General features: G+C 43.0%; 1 protein-coding gene and 1 long non-coding RNA gene across 2 annotated transcripts in view; both read left to right on the top strand.

Annotated features, from left to right (window-relative positions):
* LOC119169399 (uncharacterized) overlaps window positions 1–21,391 on the top strand; it is a 245,478-nt gene that overhangs the window by 101,272 nt on the left and 122,815 nt on the right. The window lies entirely within an intron of this gene.
* Window positions 9,115–21,391, top strand: part of LOC142786404 (uncharacterized) — a 61,581-nt gene continuing 49,304 nt past the window's right edge. Inside the window, exon 1 of the long non-coding RNA XR_012889040.1 lies at window positions 9,115–9,161. This is a non-coding gene — a long non-coding RNA (uncharacterized LOC142786404). The remainder of the gene's footprint in view (window positions 9,162–21,391) is intronic.

The following is a 21,391-nucleotide window of genomic DNA, read 5'->3' as shown; positions in this document are numbered from 1 at the left end:
TACCATCCTGGAGACCGTGTGTGGGTTTGGACTCCCATTCGACGACGTGGACTCAGTGAGAAACTTCTGCGACGCTATTTTGGACCCTACCGGATTCTACGACGTGTTGGCGAACTAACGTACAAAGTGATCCCCGATGGTGACTCCCGTACATCACGACGACGCACGCGGCCCGAAGTCGTCCATGTGGTTCGCTTAAAACCTTTCTACGGACGATGACGAACTTTTATTTTAATTTGTTTGGACTGTCCCTTATGTTAGCATCGGGTCGATGCACTCTTAGAGGGGGGGTAATGCCGCGAACCATGCATTGGGTTTGTTTATTTGTGTTTTGTTTTTTCGGCCTGGCTGCGCCGGCCTGTGTTATCACTGTTTTCACAGCGTTTTGAACAAACGCTATCACAGCGTTTCGAACAAACGCTATTGAACAGCGCTTCGAGCGTTCCGAACGAACAGCGTTTCGAACAAACGCTATCACGGCGTTCTCGATGCAATTCGACTATTCGAGAAACCCTCGCGCCGAGGGATATAAATTCCCGCACAGCCGATGCCACGACATTTGAACACCGACGCTCACTAGCGTGCCCGTCGTTTTGCCGGCCGCTGCTTCGCCGCCTGTGTATTCTTTCAGTTGTTAGGGGAACACAGGTTCGCTCCAATAAACTTGTTTTCCTTATAGACAACAGTGTCGTTCTCTGCTGCGTGACAGTATATAACAGCTGTATCTTACCGGTACTTAGCTACGGAGCAGAAACTTGGAGACTTACAAAGAGGGTTCAGCTTCAATTGAGGCCGACGCAGCGAGCAATTGAAAGAAAAATGGTTGGTGTAACCTTAAGAGACAAGAAGAGAACAGAGTGGATTAGGGAACAAACGGGGGTTAAGGATATCATAGCTGAAATCAAGAAGAAGAAATGGACATGGGCCGGGCATGTAGCGCGTAGACAGGATAACCACTGGTCGTTAAGGGTAACTAACTGGATTCCCAGAGAAGGCAAGCGGGTTAGGGATAGACAGAAGGTTAGGTGGGCAGATGAGATTAAGAAGTTTGGGGGTATAAATTGGCAGCAGCAAGCACAGGACCGGGTTAACTGGCGGAACACGGGAGAGGCGCTTGTCCTGCAATGTACGTAGTCAGGCTGATGATGATGATGATGATGATGATGATGTTGATGATGATGATGACGCAACAGCAGTCGGAGAACGTGGTTGCGAAAGGCTAAAACAGGAAAAAAAGTCGAATACTATATAATTCAAACGCATTTCTGTGCCGGCACTACCTTTAGATAGGCTGCAGTTGGGATACTTACCTGTTAAAGCCTGCGAGAAGTACGAATGCTCCAAATATTCGATGTAAACATCGATTTAGAAGCTTAGCAATGCACGCGGCCGTTCACCGTCAGCTTTCCGTTGGATGGATGGATGGATGGATGAATGAATATGGCTGTACCCTTTAGATCGGGCGGTTGCTAGCGCCACCAAGCCGTAATACTTAATGAACCAAAAACTATATTTTTTTTCTTAAAAAGTCGTCTACTCGCACAGCGCCGCCACATGGCAATATGAAGCGGAGGCGGAGCGCGCGCTTGACCCCTGGAGGAGAGCATTCGCCGGGCACGAAAGAAAATAGAAGAGACACTGGCCACACTCATGATGCGATAGCGACCGTTTCACTCGCTTCACATATGCCAAATTTGCTATAACGTGACGCCAGTGGATAATGAAGGTATGTGATTGGTGCAAGTTTGATAATCCTGAGATGCTTGTCATCTGAGAACATGACTACATGCCACAGTCAAGGCGCCAGTACATTTGGACAAGACGCCGTGCGTGTGCTCACCAGCGTTCATTTCGTCGCGTCACGTCGGCGTTGCCACGCCAGGCGCCGGCTTGCTATATATTCGCTGGCGCACGCCATGCTGCGTTGCTCTGACGCATGCGTGTTTCAGCGCGTCCGGCGTCTCTCCGACATGAAAAGAGACAGACGCAGTGTTGTCTGGTTAGCGCATCGGCAATGAGTAATGCTCCTCTATGATTTCATCCCTAAATGCAGCATGCCACATTTCGCGTCGGTTGCCGTCGGGCCACGCCGACGGACGCTGGTCGCGCCTGGCGCCACATAGAGTGCTCTCGTTTTGCTAAGGTAGCGATGCTGTGCCCAGCGTGCGCGCGCGTCCACGCTACTTTGGAGTTAACTGGGTCCTTCATGACGCGCTCGCAGCTGTTTCGCTAGCTCCACGTATACCAAATTTGTGTTACGTGGTGTCAATGAAATGTGAAATATATTACTTGTGCAAATATGATAATCCTGACACGCGTGTCATGTGAGAACACATACCTCGCTTATTACGTGCTTGCGGTCGTTTCGCTAACTCCACATATACTAAATTTGGTATCACGTAACGTGAATATATGAGGAAGTAAACGACACATCCAAACATGATGATAATGACACAGAAGTCATGTACGACATCATTTATCTGCACTTCGTAATGTTGTGCGGATTTTAAAGTGACATATATATCAAGATTTCTGAATCATGCTTTGCATATCATTGATTCCGACTGTACGTGAGATATGCGAGTTTTTTTGTTAATAAGCCACATCTTGCCGACAGGTGAAGAAAGGTAGAGACGCCATGATACGGGCCCTTCATAAGAACTGTTGGAGACCAGTTCATAACACCTATTTGGAAAGTGCACAGCCCCACTTATAAGCGCTGGTTCTCCATTCATCATAAAACTCAGCTACCACAGTCCTATTTCCTCAAGAGTTTCTCTTTATTTAACCCTAGTAAAGTCTGAAACTGAGTACGCCTCCTTCTTCTAGGAATCCTGACTCCGGTGTAGTTACAAAAGTGATATAATGCATTCGAAATCGTTCACATCTCTTATTGTAGGTAATTGTTTCTGTACAGCCAGTAAACTTGAGTAAATTCTTTTGACCTCTTCAGTTATCCTAGCAGGAGAAATTAGGGTTGGCTCTAAATCTTTCATAAATTTTTCGGTGTAAGTTTTGGTCTAATGCGGATATTATTCTGGCTAACTTGTCACGTTCCACCTCGCATCCACCGCGACTTCGAAATTCAGGTGGTGATCTAGTAAACTAAACACCCCTTATTTTACGTGCCCAAGATAACTTCCTCAAATAAATCACCTCCCTGCCTCCGTTGCCAGCAGCCTTAATCCTTCTTCATTTCAAACAGCCGACTTGCACTCTTGACAGCAGTCTACTGTGTAACAAAACAGATGGCATTGTGGGTGTGCCACCAACTAGGTAACTGACTAACTGGGGAGCTGGCTAACTAACTGATAACCTAATCAAGAAGTTAACAAATTTTATCTACCTTAATACACTTCGCTTCTTCCTTGTGTCAGTGGGGTACTTATCAAAGGCGTCGCTCTGTGTGCAATAAATATTCTTTGTTTTCAAGAATGCATGAATGCGTCATTTCCTAAAAGGATGTTTAAAAAATGTAAGTTGTACGTCTCCGGGACCTTTGTAAACTATCGAGCTGACCACCAAGCGCCACCCCCTGGCAAAGTCATATCCTATTGTTTAGCCTTGAATTAGAGCGAAAGCTCTTATGAGATCAGAACTCTGGTGACGCGCGGTGCCGTAGTTCTCTGTCGACGCCGACGCCACCGCTGATGTCCTTAACTACTACCGCACGAAATGACAAAAAAAGTACTACCAAGTACACAGTAGAACATGAACCCATGTCGTCTGCGTGCCAGCCCAGTATTCTACAACTGAGCCACGTCGGTGATTGGGACTTCTTCGCAAACTTGCCTTAGAAAGGCTTGATGTTGGAAAAGGAATCGTTTCAATATCAGTAATTAAGCGTTTCAGAACAGCAGCAGAACAGCCAGGCGTCACACAATGTGAACATCGTAACAAGTTGTTCGTTCAATGCTCTAACCCATTAAAAAAGCTTGTCCTTAATCACCTAACAACTGTGGCGCATACCCACTTCAGGCATAATGCTCTGCATCAACAATTGGGAGAAACTTCCTTGCAAGTGTTTAGACGATACCATGTTTCTAAGAAGAACGACGAAAAATAGCATAGCGAATGCCGGCCCGCTACCGAGAAAAAATATTATTAATAATGCCACAATAGGCCCCCAGGAAGTACGCTTACAGCAGTTACCCAATGAGTGTTTAGACAATGCCTTCAGAGCGGGCTCTGAAAGGCCGCTATTCTAGCTTTTATTATGTGCTGCACCTTCCGCTGAGGCCTGGTTTTTTTCTTCATACTGACATCTTTCTTGGTTTCTTTAGTACTTGAATACATTGCCCACTTTTCCCGTTTTCTTTCCTGAACGCTTCTTCTTCACTTATCTTACAGATATTTTACATCTGACAAGATGACGCTATGGTTTTGCTTCTAATTTGTGTACTTTTTCTCATGTATTACCCCTCACCCTGCCATCGCCCTAACATCACTTCTCTTTCTGACCCTCATGCTAAGATGGTGCATTTTAAATAGCCGATCCATGATAATTTTAGTTTCTTGTCGATGGGGCTCAGTGTTTCTACAAGGTAAACAGCTTGTCGCGATTAGATGCAGGCTGGTAAATATGGCAAAAAAAGCACGAAGACTGCATGCATGGCATCAAAACCAGAAGACAAGGAAACGGAATTGAAAAGTTTGAAGGTGATCGCAGAATCGGTCGAGAAAGCTATGTCGAAACTGATAGAACGTAACGTAGAGACAATGTCCGAATGCCTTAATAGGTTATTAGCTTCAAAAATGGGGCTATTGATACAAGTGGGTAGTGTTCCGACAGTGGGTCACAGCCAAAAAAATGTTCCCTCAAACGTAAACGGTGTTCAGACGATGCCCTCGAATGAAGATCTTAGTTCCAGCTTGTCTGCAAAAAGTGGTAGCTTTTAGTCTCACAAATCTACCATGCGGATTTACAGAAATGTGCAAGCATGTATGTTGACCAGCGTGCACAGAAACCAAAAGGGTCACCGCTAGAGGTTTTCAATACCTGTACTAACTACAAACTCAGGTCAAGGGTACACCTAACATTTTGAAAGAGGCTGTAGCCTCGACGGTCCTTTTGTCACAAGAAGAAAGACGAGAGTGCTGCAGTGGAAGTTTCGATCCGTATTTGCTGCTTCTACTGATCTGAATGTTCTAATTTCTCAGATTCTTCCAGATGCTATTTTAATACAAGAAACTTGGTTACCTCCAGATCAAGTCTTTAGCCTGCGTAATTACCGACCATTTTGGTTACATCGTTCATTCGGAGGAGGTGGTTTACTCACTATTTTGTCTCATAAGTTCAGTCATTAAGCAAGATTATCCTTTCAGCTAATGTCTACAGAAAGTGAAATATTTGCAGTAGAACAAACTCTTCCAGGAGCTCTCAAATTTTTTCTGGTTTTTACGTATTTTACTTTGGGTGTAAAAAATACTCAGTCACTAGATTCAGTTCTTCTATACTGTGGTTAAAAGGTTGTGCTAGCTAAGGATTCCAGCTCTCACCCTATATCATGGGAATTTAGAACGAGTCACAATAGAAAACGTCTATGGGACTGAGCGGCATTGATTAATTTCACCTTTCACAACACTATATCATTAACATTTTTACGGAGCCAGTCGCGATCGCTGCTATATTTTACGTTTTCGGGTCCAGAACTTTCGGCGTTGTCCTGGGAAACTGTTGACACTGGTTTGATTAGAGACTACGTTCCCGTTATATTTGATATCCATGGGTCACAGCATAATGCACAGTGTCTCGTTCGTTTGTTTACTGATCACATTAGGTTAAAAATTAATTCGCGGGCAATTTTTACATTCTTGGTTGAAAATCCAAGCAGTGCAGGGAATGTTTGCAGTATTCTTGACTCTGCTCGTAAGAGGTCAGAGTTCAAGATACAAGAAAGAAAAACCCCACAGCTAATATTGGGTTGAGTTACGACTGCCTCAGGGTCTACAAACGCCGGAAAGGAGGAAACAACTCATGGATAATCAGTCTTCTTTTAACTGGAACAACTACGAGTTTATTGCAGTGAGTTTTAAGCTTACTGTCACGAAAGCAAAAGACGCATATAACGTTCGCCATTTTGAGCGCCCTTCAAAATCAAGTAATGAATGCGCACTCTCCCGGTATCTCCTGTCTATCAACTTGAATCTACCTTCCTTAGATGCACAATCAATAATGCATACGACCCAAGAAATAAAAGATTCTCTAGGTGCAATTGCCTGGCATTTCGAGGGAAGATTCCCTACCTGCATTCATTCACCTTTAGTGAGGCAAGACAACCTAGAAAATACCTAAGATATATCATTGTCAGCCCTCTCGTCCCTTGTAGTACGTTTATCAGCGGCAGCACCAGGCTCTGACGGTATCGCTGCGAAGATGCTGAAAATCTTCTTGAATGTTGCTCCGATTGTGCATTAGATACCGTAAATTCTTCTATAGAACACTCTCAGATTCTTTCTGTGCGGAAGGTAACTAAAGTGATACCCCTACTCAAAGATAAAAACAAGGGACTTACTCTAGACACTATTCGACCGATATCGTTATTATCCAGTTTTTTAAAATTAATTGAGAGACTATTAGATGCTCAAATAAGTAAATTTGTTACTGTTATTAATTATTAAGTTCCTGTCAAATTGGTTTTAGCACAGATGTGTCTATCTGGTGTGCTCACATTGATTTGGAGAGCAGAATCCAGCTAGCATGGCGATAGAAACAGTGTGCAGCATTACCTAAACTAGATATCTCTGAAGCCTACGATAGTGTCGAATACCCAATTTTACTAAAAAGGATGAGATAGAGTGGCTTGCCCGGGTTTTGTATCGCGTGTACAACCGAGTTCTTTCTGGTCAGGGAGTTTAACTGTGTACAGAGTGGGATACAAAGAGAAAAATTCAGACAGACACGAGGTGTTCCCTAAGAATGGATTTGTCCCCGCTATTATTTAATATGTTGCTTAGCTTCATTCCTTGTCATCAAAGAGTGAACATGTATGGTTACGCGGATGACATAGCATCTGCAAAAGACATTCAATCTCTTTATACCGTTTTACAAGGATACTTATTTACCTTGGAAGCTTGGCTAGACAGCATTTGTTGGATGCCTAACGTTCAGAAATGCGCACTTCTAGCATTCTCCCCGGAAGACAATATAAATATGTCACTCTCATTTCATCAAGCAGACATTCCCCAAGTGCAAACACTCAAGTACCTCGAAATCATCTACGATGAAAAGCCCCACTTGCGAATGCATATCGAACATGCAGTGACTTAAGCGTCACGTGCGTTAGACCTACTCAGAAGGTTTACTAACAGTCGATAGGGCATGCGGATAGACGCCTTAATAATGATTTACAGGATGTAAATACGCCCTATACTGGAGTTTGGGTGTGCCTTATTTTCTGGCGTACCAGCATGGCAGATACGCCTGTTAGTTCTCAATGAGCGCCAAGCGTTTCGCTCGTGCCTGGTGCTACCCAAATTTGTGGCAAACTCTGTTATATATCAGCAATCGCGAATTCCTTCTTTACCTGTTAGATTCAAATGATTAACAATTCAAACATTCTTAGGAGTCGATGACTCACCGATAAAACGAGAAGGATATATTTATCAGTGATACAGCTCTGTTTTTATTCTAACATGGCCTCGCTTTCATACCACTCAGATGATAGTTACCAGAAGCTGTTGGACCCATTGCAGATAAGGCTTGATGATATAATGCCGATAAGTGGCAGGTTCAGTGCATTAGCCATATTTTATGATGATATATTCCCTAACAATGCGAAATTAATGCCTAGTAATCTTCTGAATGGCAATTTTCAAGAGCATATAAATAATTGATACAATGGTTATGATAGCTACTGATGCTTCGCAGTGTGAAGAAATGGCCGGTGCGGGAATTTTTTCTACACAACTAAAGTGGTCGTTTTCTGTTAGGCTTCCTAATTACACCCAAATAATTTTTGGAAAGTTCTTAGCCGTTCTTACACCCAAATTTCTTTAACTCTAACCTGTGTGGCTATAGTGACGGATTCATTGTCGTTGTGTTCAGCACTAATATCTTCAACAGATTCAGATATTCCAAGATTATTGTGATTACTTGTTTTTCATTATTTGCGCAATCTTCATTCAATTTGGGTGCCAGGACACATAGGAATCGTATTCAATAAAGTTGAGGACTCTCTGGCGAGAGCTTCTCTGACAGTTCCAGCTCTCTCTCTCCTTCCTGTTACGGCGTTTGTTGCTGCGGCAAGGTTTAGAAAGTATGCATTATCTGTGTTTAGCTCAAGACTCGATTCATCAGTGGACTTTCTGCACCTACATTTTCCTTGAAGTATAAAATGGTGTCCTGGACCAACGCCTTTTCCGGGCGGGAGCCCTATCAATTCATATAAACGGGTTATTATCAATTGGCAGCGCGAGGGCAACTTGAATTCATTGACAACTTGAAGCACATGACGAAGCTTATGCAAATAACGAGTTTTCCGGCAACAGGTCAAATTTTAGGCATATTAGAAGCTTTTCCTTCTTAAAAATACGTACTGAATTCCTTTTGGCGTTTATGACACAAGCGGTGGTTGTCTGTTTTTCCTTGCTTAACCCTTTCACCATTTTGGGGGTCTCCGGAGAACGGACTCGCATTATACGGGAAGCTTATAGCTGCGTACGTGCTAGCACATTCTTAGTTGGACACATCACGCTGAAGCGTGAGCAAAAACAATACGAACACATGTATTTTATAACGCAAGTCATTGATATATATATATATATATATATATATATATATATATATATATATATATATATATATATATATATATATATATATATATATATATATATATATATATTTATATATATATATATATATATATATATATATGTATATATATATATATATATATATATATATATATATATATATATATATATATATATATATATATATACATAGCAGGCCACTGAATAAAAGAAGACGAGTGCAGACGTCTTTACACCAATAAGCCACCAAGTTAAAATAAATGGGGTCTTCCAGCTGCAATTCAAGATACAATAGTCGACGCTATTGTAAAACAGTATAAAGCCAGTTCCAAAAGCTGCTAGGGCATTGAGTGCTCTTCCTGTCCATCATATACGTGAATATACTGCATCCTTGTTTATTACAGGTGAGATATTTACATTGAAAGCCAGGGATATCTATCAGCGCAATTTACTAGTCTGCATGCTTTATAAGATGTGAAGTAAAGAAAAACAGGAACATGTATTAATAAGGACCTTGTTCAGTGGAAAACAAATTATCTAGATGTATAACGGCAACTTCTCCTTTATGGACATAAACCTGTAAAGTAAGTGTGACCTGACTCCTTTCGCAAATCTACTCTACCAGCTTCGTACTTTACTCTGCCACGTTCAAAAGAGGAAAATGTTATTCGCCCTACACAACATTTTTCTTTAACAAATAGAAGCACAGCAACAAGCTCTCCAACTAAGACAGCTGGACACTAAGTTTTGCCCTTCGACACGCTATTCTTTTTTATGGCTTCATGTTTTAGAGTATTTTGCTTGATTGACTGCTTGTCGCTTTTCAAGAAACAAAAAAAGAGTGACTGCTGATATTGTTCTTTGAATTAGGAACATGCTTGCTTAGAATGTATTGAAAATTTTTTGCTTCTAAGATTGACAAATAATTCATGAATCGACCTAATACGATACCTTCAAGCCATTTGACTTATGAATCAATCTGACCTATAGAGAGTAACCAATTGTGTTTTGACTGGAGCTCTTTAGAAATTTATACCAAATAAGAGCAAATCTACCATAATAGCGGCAAGTCTAACTCTACATGTGACCGATGAAGTGTTTGTGAAGCAAAACCTTCAGATATTTTGTATCAGTAAACGCAATTAATTGTTGTGTATATTTTTTTTCATTTAAACACGCTGAAGTATATCTGCTATGGAAGCAGTGACGATAACTTCACATGTCATACGCAGTGAAAAAATGTGGTCATTATCTAAGCACAAAAAAAAAATCAGGCGAAACATTTATTTGAAAGTTCAACTGTTTCAAGAAGATTCCTATAAGAGCTCGAAAAAATCTAGATTTTAGGGTAAGCGATTACGATAGAGCGAGCTACCATTGCAAGAAGGTTCGTAAACCATGAAGGGCCTTGCAAGAGCCTTTTAAGCATGGCCATAAAACGCTGCCAATCTGTAATGGAGACTCCTGAAAACACACAAGTGAACAATACAGTGCAACACGAGCCCTGGAATTCACATTCAATTCTCAAGGTGAGCTAAATATGGCTCTTTTTCCCCTTAATTATTGACACAAGAAGCCTGAAAAATAACTCGCCACAGCCATAAAATGGCTGTGGCGAGTGATGAATGCGCGTGGCGAGGGATGCATGTGGAATGCTGCGTCTTGTAAACGCGTGCGTTACCGATTGCACGGAAAGGCCGCGCATTTGAAGATGAATGGATGGATGAATGGACAAAAAACTTTTATTGGGGTCCTGAAGGATTCCACCCCCATTTTATAGGAGTAGGATCGCGGGCCGCTCCCACGTTGGGACGAGGAGGCCCAGCTTCACCGCCGCATCGTGGGCCTTCTGGACAGCCTTGAGTTGTTGTATGAGAACTGGACTCGTGAGCATTAAATGAAAGGACTTCTCAAAAATTTATTTTTTTGTAAAGAGGGGCACCTCCAGAGCATGTGGTTAAAATCACTGCGATTCTGGCAGTCCGAACAAAGTTCTGAGATATCGGAGTAATGGCTATAGCTTACGAGGCTAGGGTATGTTCCCGTCTGAAGCATGCGAAGAGAGATTGCCCGTGGCCTAGACAAATTTTCGTGGGTTCTTTCTATTGCACATTTGAAGAAAAAAAATACGTGCTGAGTGCTGACGGTGACGAGGTGCGCATGACGTATTTTTAGTGGCTGTTCCATCCTTCCCTCTTTAGCTTCCGATAATTTTGTCAGAACAAGAGAAGAAAGAATACGATTAATTGATTGATTGATTGATTGATTTGTGGGTTTAACGTCCCAAAACCACCATTTGAATATGAGAGACGCCGTAGTGGAGGGCTCCGGAAATTTTGACCACCTGGGGTTCTTTAACGTGCACCCAAATCTGAGCACAGGGGCCTACAACATTTCCACCTCCATCAGAAATGTAGCCACCACCGCCGAGACTTGATCCTGCGACCTGCGGGTCAGCAGCCGAGTACCTTAGCCACTAGACCACCGTGGCGGGGCGAAAGAATACGACTGCAGCGTGCGACAAATCTTCGTAACTTCACTCGCACTGGAAGGATTCTGAAAGCTTTAGCGGTGGTAAATTCTTGAAGAAATAGGCTCATTTAGTGAATCTATTACATGGCTGCTTAAAAAGTGTTGCAGGGGCCCTTTAAAATGCACTCCAGTGCATTTTCTGCTATACTAAGATAATGCCGTATTCAAATAGTATTGACGTTCCTGAAACAACTAAGGTGGCTCTTTAAGGGCGGTTTTAACTGGTCAGCGGTATAATTGGGGAATGATACAAAATTGAAGAGGGAGCTTCTTTCAAATCCATGGTGGGTACCGAATAACTTCACAAAATCCGTATTTGATGAAGTCACGCAATTCACTGCCAACAGCTACAGTTGCCCAGGGTGCAAACTTCAGAATCAGAATAACACAAACATGGCTCGCATGCCCCTTCTGGTGTGCGAAAAGCAAATTGGTAATGTTACTCGACGCGGCGTCAAGCTGTTCAGACTCGTCCGAACTTACCAGTGACAAAGTCAGCGATGATTGCGCCTATTATCTGAGCCCGTAAACATCGCTTCTTGACTGCGACCCGTCGACGCGTGGAGCGTCTGACATACGCCGGATCGATCTACTCGTTGCTGAGTATTGTTCGCGAGGGACACGAGGCCAACAAAAATTAACACGCTTTGTGCAGCCGACAAAACTTGAGAGTGCTCAATTCGTTGTCACCTTGTAGAAGAAAGCACGCGCTGCATCCGTCTGCTGCACAAGGCAAGGTTTAGAAAAATAGTAGGCACTCCTGTGACATACGCAGGGTATCCCTGCAAATATTTAAGATTGATTTTCTGAAATACGAAATGACTTACGGTTCTATATTCTTGTACACTTCAGCCAACTACCAACTAGAACAGATATACCAAGTTTTATTGAAGTAGGTGAGTACCGATAAATTACCGGGGTTCACTTTTGAAGCCCTGATTTAAGCGGGTACAGCGTCGGGATTTGATCAAGGCATGCATGAACTTTAAACCATGGTTGTAGCGATGTGTTTCCAGGATGACCAGATAGAGATTCAAGAGATTCGAAGAGGGCAAAAACTTCCTATCTTCATGACGCAATAAGAGCGATGAAATCCATCTTGAATGGACTCAGTAATGTCAATAACGTTTTTATGAAAAGAATTGCAAACTATAGATGCATATTTAAAGAATATACGGGTTAGTGTTACGTACGCTGGCAGTTTGGTTTCTCGAGGGAAAGCAAGAAGGGTGCACTGGAGATTACGTAGTTTATTATAATAAGTCAATGAATAATAATTCAATATTCTTGCTCTAAGCCCCATTGACAGTATATAAAAGTCTCAGATAATTTTACAGGGATGGTTTAAGTGAAGCTATATTGAAAGACTACGAGAAAATTGAGAGGCTGAACGCCTATACAGGGCGACAACTTTTAGCGGCATCACAGCGAAAGCTACATGACTGGAGCTCTTGCACATGTGTTATTACGCCAAATAGTCAGTTTCCGTGCCCCGCTGCGGTGCTCTCGTAGCTAAGGTACTCGGCTGCTGACCCACAGGCCGCAGGATCGCATCGCGGCAGCAGCGGCTGCATTTTCTATGGAGGCTAAAATGCTGTAGACCCGTGTGCTCAACTTTACGCGCACGTTACAGAACCCCACTTGGTCCGAATTCTAAGAGCCCTCTACTACTGCAGCTTTTATATTCATATGGTCGTTTCGGGACGTTAGGCGCCACATATCAATCAGTCCGTTTTCATGCAATTAGGTTTCGTTTGGCAAGCTTATCCAACATGAACGTTGTTGCACGAGCATCATTCTCTAAATGATGCATTTATTTAGTGGCAAGTCAATAAAGTGTTGATTTTCAAGGGAAGAATTCACATTTATTCCAGAAAAAAAAAGGCAGGGCAGAGCAGGAACTGGGCGACATGAATAACAACGCAAATGCAAGCAATCATTTCTAAATTTCAGCGCATACTCGATAGGCTTCGTTGCTTTACTCCTTTTAGCGACGAAGGTACTTTCTGGAGACGCTCACGTAATTTTAAGGGGACACGAATTCGGCAACGAATGAAATATGGTGTGGACGAAAAGCAGAACTCGTGGCACCGATCGGTCAGGAGTGGGCACCTGTTTGTCATAAATCCTAACAGTAGAGACGAAATGTTCACTCGACCACGAACACTGCTTTTGCACAGTCAACATGATAATATACATGAAGGCGTCCATTGTCCAGACAGAGCTTTGCACAGAAATTTTATCCTCCTAAATCTCTGTCATCGCAAAGCCCAAAGAATCACTATCTTCTTAGACACACAGAAAAGCGGCGTTAAAATAAGCGATCTTTGGCGTTGCTGTGTACACAATTATAGGCAGCTAAGTACTGACTGCGTGTGCAATGCAATTTTGGAAAATTGTCATTGCTTTTACGCACAGTTCCTTATCGCATTTTTTTTCAATCGGCGCCTGTTGCTGAATACTAGCAGGTCACTGTTGTCGATTTCAAGGTGGCTATGGCGATTAAAGTCATACTTCTGCTAACTATCACTCACGCCCATTTTCCCGGTGATTGCATGTACGGTAAACAAAAAATAGTTCACGATGCACCACTGCCTTCGTTTCTTTCTGCTCAATGAATACAGATCACCTAACGAGCCCGTACTCATGTTCGCTTGGAAGCTTCGATGTCAGCTTGGTGCAGCCGAGCGAAGCCATCGTTGTTAACCAGGGCAAAAAAAAGTGAAATGACATCACAAAGCCATAAAACCAGAAATGGCAATGAACAAAAATTGAGCACGCGTCAAGCTTTCTGGTAATAACGCGAACAATCTAGAGCATTATATTTGCACATTTCGTTTTATATTTCTCACCATGCTGTGCAGTTTACAAAAGTAAGCGTTCGTGGACCACATGCAGAAGCGTAATAGAAGAGGGCGTCTTTTGGTTTCCTTGCTTTGGATGTGCTGCCAGAGAAAGTTGTCGCCGAGTATATTTATTTATTTATTTATTTATTTATTTAAATACTCTCAATGCCATTTGCGGCGTTACAGAGAGGAGTGGTTACAAGTTAGAGATGGCAGTCTTGAATGATGCATGATCAGGGTTGCTGGCGATGGAGGCAGGAAGGTGGTTCCATTCGGATGAAGTCTTCGGCACGTAGGAGTGGAAGTATATGTTGGTATGGCAGAGTGGCACATGGACTTTGAAGTTATGGTCGATGCGAGATGAAACGTAAGAAGGTGACGAGAACAATGTGCCCTTTATTTCAGGATTCATAAAAAAAATTTTGTGAAAGAGACAGAGTCGGGCCTGTTTCCTCCTGTTAGAAAGGGTAGGAAGGTCTAGGGAATTTTTAATTGATGAGATGCTAGCGGTACGGGAGTAATTAGCGACAATGAAGCGAGCTGAGCGATTTTGGATGGCTTCCAGTGCATTAACAAGTGAACAAGAATGAGGATCCCAGATTGATGAGGCGTATTCGAGTTTAGATCTGACTAGTGTTTTATAAAGAAGAAGTTTTAATGAAACAGGTGCTAATGAAAAGTTACGGCGCAAGAAGCCGAGAGTGCGGTTAGCATTGTTAATCACATAACTGACATGATTATTCCATGTTAAATTGTTATCTATGTGAACACCAAGATATTTGTAAGTATTGACAGACGACAACAGAAAATTAGAAATTGAATAAACAGGGCTAGTGCAGTCAGTACTTCCTCGAGAGATCCTCATTATTTTGCACTTGCCAATATTTAGTTTCATTGACCAGAGTGAGCACCAAGATGTAATGTTGTCAAGATCAGATTGAAGTAGTGATGAATCATGAGAGTTAGTTATTATGCGGTAGATGACACAATCGTCGGCAAATAGCCTGATTGTTGATGTAATGCTGGATGGAAGGTCATTAATATAAATTAGAAAGAGTAAGGGTCCAAGGACAGAACCTTGCGGCACACCAGAGATTACTGAACAATTGCGTGAGTCATGATCGTTAGCTGTTACATGTTGGGTTCTGTTAGATAAGAAGCATTCGATCCATCGTAATGTGTTTGAGTCAATATTTAGCATGCTTAGTTTTAGTAGGAGTAAACGGTGAGAAACGGTGTCAAAAGCTTTTTGAAAATCAAGGAAAATGCAATCGATAATGGAGCCAGTGTCAGAAGCTGAAAATAAGTCGTTGGTGAAGAGAAGTAGTTGGGTTTCACATGAGTAGTGTTTCCTAAAACCATGCTGACTGTTGTGAAAGAAGTTATTTTCTTCGAGAAATATAATTAAGTTAGAATAGATTATGTGTTCGAGAAGCTTACATGGAATACTAGTCAAAGTGATGGGCCTGTAGTTAGAAGGATTAGATGAGTCACCTGGTTTAGGCACAGGAACCACCTTCCCCGCCTTCCAGTCACTGGGCAATGAGGCATTTTGTAATGACTGTGAAAAGAGCTGTGAAAAAATGACTGAACAATAAGTGGCAGTTTGTTTGAGAAATTGGGGAGCGATTCCATCTATGCCAGGTGCCGAGGCTTTCATTTTTAATATGAGGTGAAATAGCCCCAATTGATCAATGATGATTGGTTCCATTCGGGGATATCCAGGATCGGCTTGAATTGGTAAATGATTGGAGTTGTCAACGGAAAATGATTTTTTAAATACGTCTTGCAAAGCCTCGCAGCACCTGTCACTTGCAATTGCCAAACCAAGTTCGTCACAAAGATCAATGTTCTTATTTTTTGGACCATTTACTAGACACCAAAACTTACGAGGGTTAGACTGTAGAAGAGAGGGAAGGGTATCGCTGAAGAAACTATGTTTAGCAACTGCATAAGCTTTTTTGTATTCTAATGTTGCGTTGTGATAAGCCGCCCATCTCTCCGTGGTGTCAGATGATGAAGCGCTGCGGTAAAGTCGTTTTTTTTTTATTACGTAAGCGAAGAAGTGCTGATGTGAACCACGGAGAGCGGAACGCCGTTCGAACAGTTCGTAAAGGAACATAACAATCTATAAGTGAATTAAACTTATTTTTGAACGATACCCAATTCTCCTCTACAGTGTTATCAGCGGCACATGCAATGTATTTTTCAGTGAAAACTTCCAACTCAGTACATATAGATGCATAATCAGCTTTCGCATAATCTTTTATAACTTTAGTTGCGTGCATAGGACGCTGTGGTTGCATTGCGCAGGTGAAGTGTACAATGCGATGATCACTAAGCCCGGGTAGGTAGTGAATCGATGAAATGACCGAAGGATTAGTTGTGAAAACCAAATCAAGTATATTTGAAGAAAATGCTGTGATGCGCGTGGGTTCATGGATTACTTGGGTTAAATTAAAATCATTGCATATGTTTAAAAAGCAATTACCTTCCGCTGAAAGACAGCTAGCCGTTCCATCCCCACTGCCCCAAGTAACTTCTGGGAAATTAAAATCGCCCATGACAAATATATGAGAATTTGGGTACCTGACAGAAACTGCGTGCAAACAGTCATGGAAGTTTTCGCAAAAGTCTGAGGGGCAGCGAGGCGGTCGGTAGCAAACGCACAAAATCACGTCCTGATACGCAAATCGAACGCACGCGCATACGATTTCTAGTGGCGAACTTATGGGAACAATATGAGAGGAAAGTCTATCTGATATCGCGATAAGAACACCGCCCCCTGTTCTTGTTATACGATCTGATCTGTAAAAATTGTAGGTGTTTTTGCAGTGTAAAACCTCAGTGTTGCGAATTTTACTTGACAACCAAGTTTCTGTTAACACTACTATGTCCGCAGAACAGTCATCAATTATAGAAGATAACTCGTCACGTTTACTTAGCACACTTCTAATATTTGTAAACAAGACTGAAACTGGTTCAAGTGTTGCGGCACGTTTAGTAGGTTGGGATTGCTAGGAAGAGGGAAGAACACTGCTAGGAATATTGGTACTTGAAGGGGAAAGTGAAGAAGTAAATTCACGGGTAAGTTCACAAACGCTGTCGGTTTGACTGCAGTAAACGAAGCATTTTTTGTTAATGAATAACTTGTTGTAACGCACTGCAAACTGTTGACCAGTCGACTTTCCGTACTCGTACAATTTTTTACGCGTGTTCCTAGTTTCTTTGCAAAAATCTTCACTTAAGCTGACACCGATACCTTTTAATTTGGCCTTATTTGCCATAATGCTTTCCTTAACCTTAAAATTAGAAAGCTTTACAATTACAGGACGGCACTTCTTATTTGCGTATGAACCAAGCCTATGCGCACGTCAAATGGCATCGGTCGGCAGTTGGAGACCTAGAGTGGACATAATCTCGCGAACCTTATCTTCGGACTGCGACCATGTTTCGGCTGCAGCATCAGGTATTCCGAAGAATAGAAGGTTTTCTCGCCGTGACCTATCCTCGAAATCATCTAGGCGTGAACGTAATTCAGCGTTCGCCCCACGAACAGTATCACTTATAGTTTGCTGCAGGTTACTTGGAGGCATTTTGTCGAAGGAATTTACACGAGCTTCTACAGCAACCAATCTTGAGTTAATATCTGACACAGTTTGCTCCAAAATCGCCTGGCTGGACTTCAATTCATCAAGAACTGTTTTTAATTCTTTATGGCGTGCGTCAACGTGCGCATTAATTGCCTTCACGACTTCAGCCAGCTCATCAGGAAGACTAGAAGAATTATTGGGACCTGGATTGGATTCGACGTCACCACTCAAAAGCAATAGTTTCACAACATGAACACATTCGCAAATACATAAAAAAAGTACACTTGGGCATGGTACAAGCAGCAGACACAGGTTGTTTGACTTTTTAGAGTGGCATGAGTGAAATTTACCAACCTGGAGTAGAAGAAAAAACGGGTTCTTAGTCGACTGCATAGCTGCTGCTCGACCATGCCCACTGAAGTCGCGCGGGGGATGACGGCTGCTTATAAACTTGTGGCTGGGTGATGACGATGCTGATGAGCATTCGGAGATTATCGGAGTGACAACAGGCAGGCTTGTTGTGCTATCAAACACGGGGCACTGCCAAGCATGATTCCAAGCCGAAGAAGAAGACTGCAGAAGCGTTGGCGGTCCGCCCTGAACAACATGCACCCGTGACGCAAGGCACCACGAAGAGAACCTCGCCGTGTCGCTCCAGTTGGAAGCGCCCTTCGAAGGTAGGTGAAAGCCGTCCGTTAGAGCTTCTTTGCAGGGGGCGGAAGCCAGCATCGTCAGCAACTGGAGTAGAAGAAAAAACGGGTTCTTAGTCGACTGCATAGCTGCTGCTCGACCATGCCCACTCCTGAGTATAGAGACTGTAATTCAAATAGCTTTGGTGAAGGTTATACAAAATTACTAGGCATTGAACTCTGTATAAAAGTATGAGAATGGGTCATTAGGAATTGTTTGGTCTTCAATAGATGTAATAGTTTGATAAAAAAAACGGCAGCATATCCACGGAGTGAATGATGGAGAGTGGGGCGAAGCATTCGTCCGTCCATGCGTCCGTCTGTGTGACCGTCCATGCGTCTGTTTGTGCGCCCGTCCCTGCGTTCTTTCATGCATCCGCCCCTGCGTCCGTTCATGCGTCCATCCATGCATCTGTTTGTGTGTCCGTTCGTTCATCTATTCAACACTCCAAGTCCCAGCATCTCGCATCTTTTTATCATATATTCCCCATATAGAAGCACCGCCATTCAGTGGACATTCCAAGGTCTAAACGAGAGGTGGCACACGCACACTTTCTTACGGCCTGCGCTTTGGGTCCACTTCCCACCTTTAACCACCTCGAGTTCATGATATATTCTAGTTCACTGTATTCATGGCACTGTGACCAAACGCTCGCTAAACCTCTCGAAAACCAAGGAGGTTACGCCCAGCGAGTATAACGTAGCAACCTTTCCCTGTCAGATAGGGCTCAATTTACATGCCAATGGCTGCTAATGAGAAATAAGAGACAGGAGAATTCGGCTTTTACTTTCTTACGGCTTGCGCTTCGTATCTACTTCTCATTTTAAACCACCTTGAGTTCATTCATGGTATATACAAGTTCATTGTATTCACGGCACTGCGGCTCAACGCTCGCTAAACCTTTCTAAAGCTAAGGAGGTTACACCCAGCGAGTATAATGTAGCATCTCTTTCTTGTCCGATAGTGCTCAATGTACATGCCAATGGCTGCTAATGGGGATCGCAGCGTGCGCGTTGACTAAAAGCCGAATGCAAGTCCGTCTGGAAGCTCCAAGTCACACTCGTAATTTACCCTGTGTTTCGCACCATAGTCTGCCAATCGGCATCCTATAGCGACGTCGCTTTGCTAGACGTTCCTCCCTGAGCTACGGTGTCACCGTAGCACGTTTATCCTTCTTCTGCTCAGTCTTTCTACACTGAGTAGCTGATTGCCAGGTGACTGAGCCGGGATCCTATGATTTGGGCTTCCTTGCTCTTTCGCGCCACTGAGCAAAATTTTCGCTTTCCTTTTGCATGGCTGTACCATAATGGCCAACGCTCCTCTGCATGTTCCTTGCGTTCTGGCAGACTCAATATAAAAAGCGACATGAAGCCACGGAGTACGATAAGAATGGAACTGTCGTGGCTCTGACGTCACTTTTCTGGAATGTGCACACCGGCGAGACACACACAGTCACTGCTGCTCCCGCAGGCACAGCACGCCACTTGTACCTGATCACAAAACCTAAGGCTGAGAACCACCACAGAGCGGGTAGCACTGGAAAGCCCAAAAAAGTGTGACTGTAAATTCGGGCTCCGCAGAGTGGGGCTCCGCGCTGTCAGCCTTTATGAAAGGGAGCCCGCGAACGCGTGGCCTGTGCTCCGCGGCGGCTGCCTACAGCACCATCAATTCATAGCAAGAGGAAACGCGTTCGCTTTCAGCGTCATCTGTTGCCGAAAAACATAATAGTGAGGTATGGCTGTTAGACAATCGCTGCTAGATTGCACTCTCTTTCTGCTAACGCCTGCAGTGCGTATTCCACTGCCTACACATCAAACGTTGTTCGTGACCACGGCGCAAGCTGCAGTATTCGCCCGATATCGCTCGCCGGGCGAGTGATCAGGGAGCGGAATCTAGCAGCTCTTGTCTACAGGCCATAACTCGTTATCTCTCCTAGGCATAGATGACGTGAAAGCGAACGTGAATTCTTCGCTTGTCGGTTGATCGTGTTGTAGGCAGCCACCACAGAGCGCAAGCCATGGATTCGCGGATTCCCTTAAAAAAAACAATTCTGTACTTGATGGATTATGCTGTACCTTGACCTAATGCCTACGCATACATACACATATCGTTTTTTTTTTGTTTAAAAATGACAGATCGCCAATGTCAGTGAGAAGTGGATCCAATAAGGGCGTACACAGCAAACAATCATATTGAGTACTTTAGCTTGTTTTTATTTTCTTGCTTTGGTTTTCCACTCGCAGCTCCTTATCGCGGAATATCACATTACAAATGTTGAATAAACTTGATGTTCAAATGCAAAAAGTAGTAGTGGTACCAATGTTATCGGGGACTACAATGAATATTTAATTGTTAGTAAATGTGTTACCGGTTGCAGCCCTGACGCAAACCTTTCGCTTCACCATCTTATTTGTTCACAAAATCTTTGTGCATTTTTCAGAAAAACCAGCGTCGCTAACAATGTTTTGCTCATGTCACCACCGCAGATTGGACATAACTCTGTGCATTTAAATTTGTAAAATAATGATCGGGAAACGCACCTTCATTCGCGTAAGTTCCGTGAAAGCGAAGGCAGTTACTACAGAAACGGGCTTTAACGCTGAACGTGATGGCGTTTATAAGCTCGTGTCGCACTATTTCCGGCGTCGGTGGCGAGGCGGCGTTGGCGGTTACGTCTGTGGTTGCGAGGGAAACAATGCTTTGGTTAAGAGCGAAAATTTGATGTATATGCTGAAAAATATAGAAGCTGTAGTGTGTTTGCACACTGGCCTTGCGGCACTATAATGGGAAGAATTTAAGACACGCTAGTAATTAGGAAAACGATCGTATGTGCACGTTTTATGTGTATGTGTGTATGTATGTATTGAATGATTGATTAAAGTGTAGAGTTTAACGTCCGAAAATCACCATATTATCCTAAAAGACGCCATGGTGGAGGGATTACGAAATTTCGAGCACTTGGGCTCTTTAACC

The sequence above is a fragment of the Rhipicephalus microplus genome, chromosome 2, assembly GCF_043290135.1.
Source record: "Rhipicephalus microplus isolate Deutch F79 chromosome 2, USDA_Rmic, whole genome shotgun sequence".
In the NCBI taxonomy this organism is placed as follows: Eukaryota; Metazoa; Arthropoda; class Arachnida; order Ixodida; family Ixodidae; genus Rhipicephalus; species Rhipicephalus microplus.
Note: the sequence above shows the minus strand (reverse complement) of the source record. Positions and strands in the feature narration are given on the sequence as shown.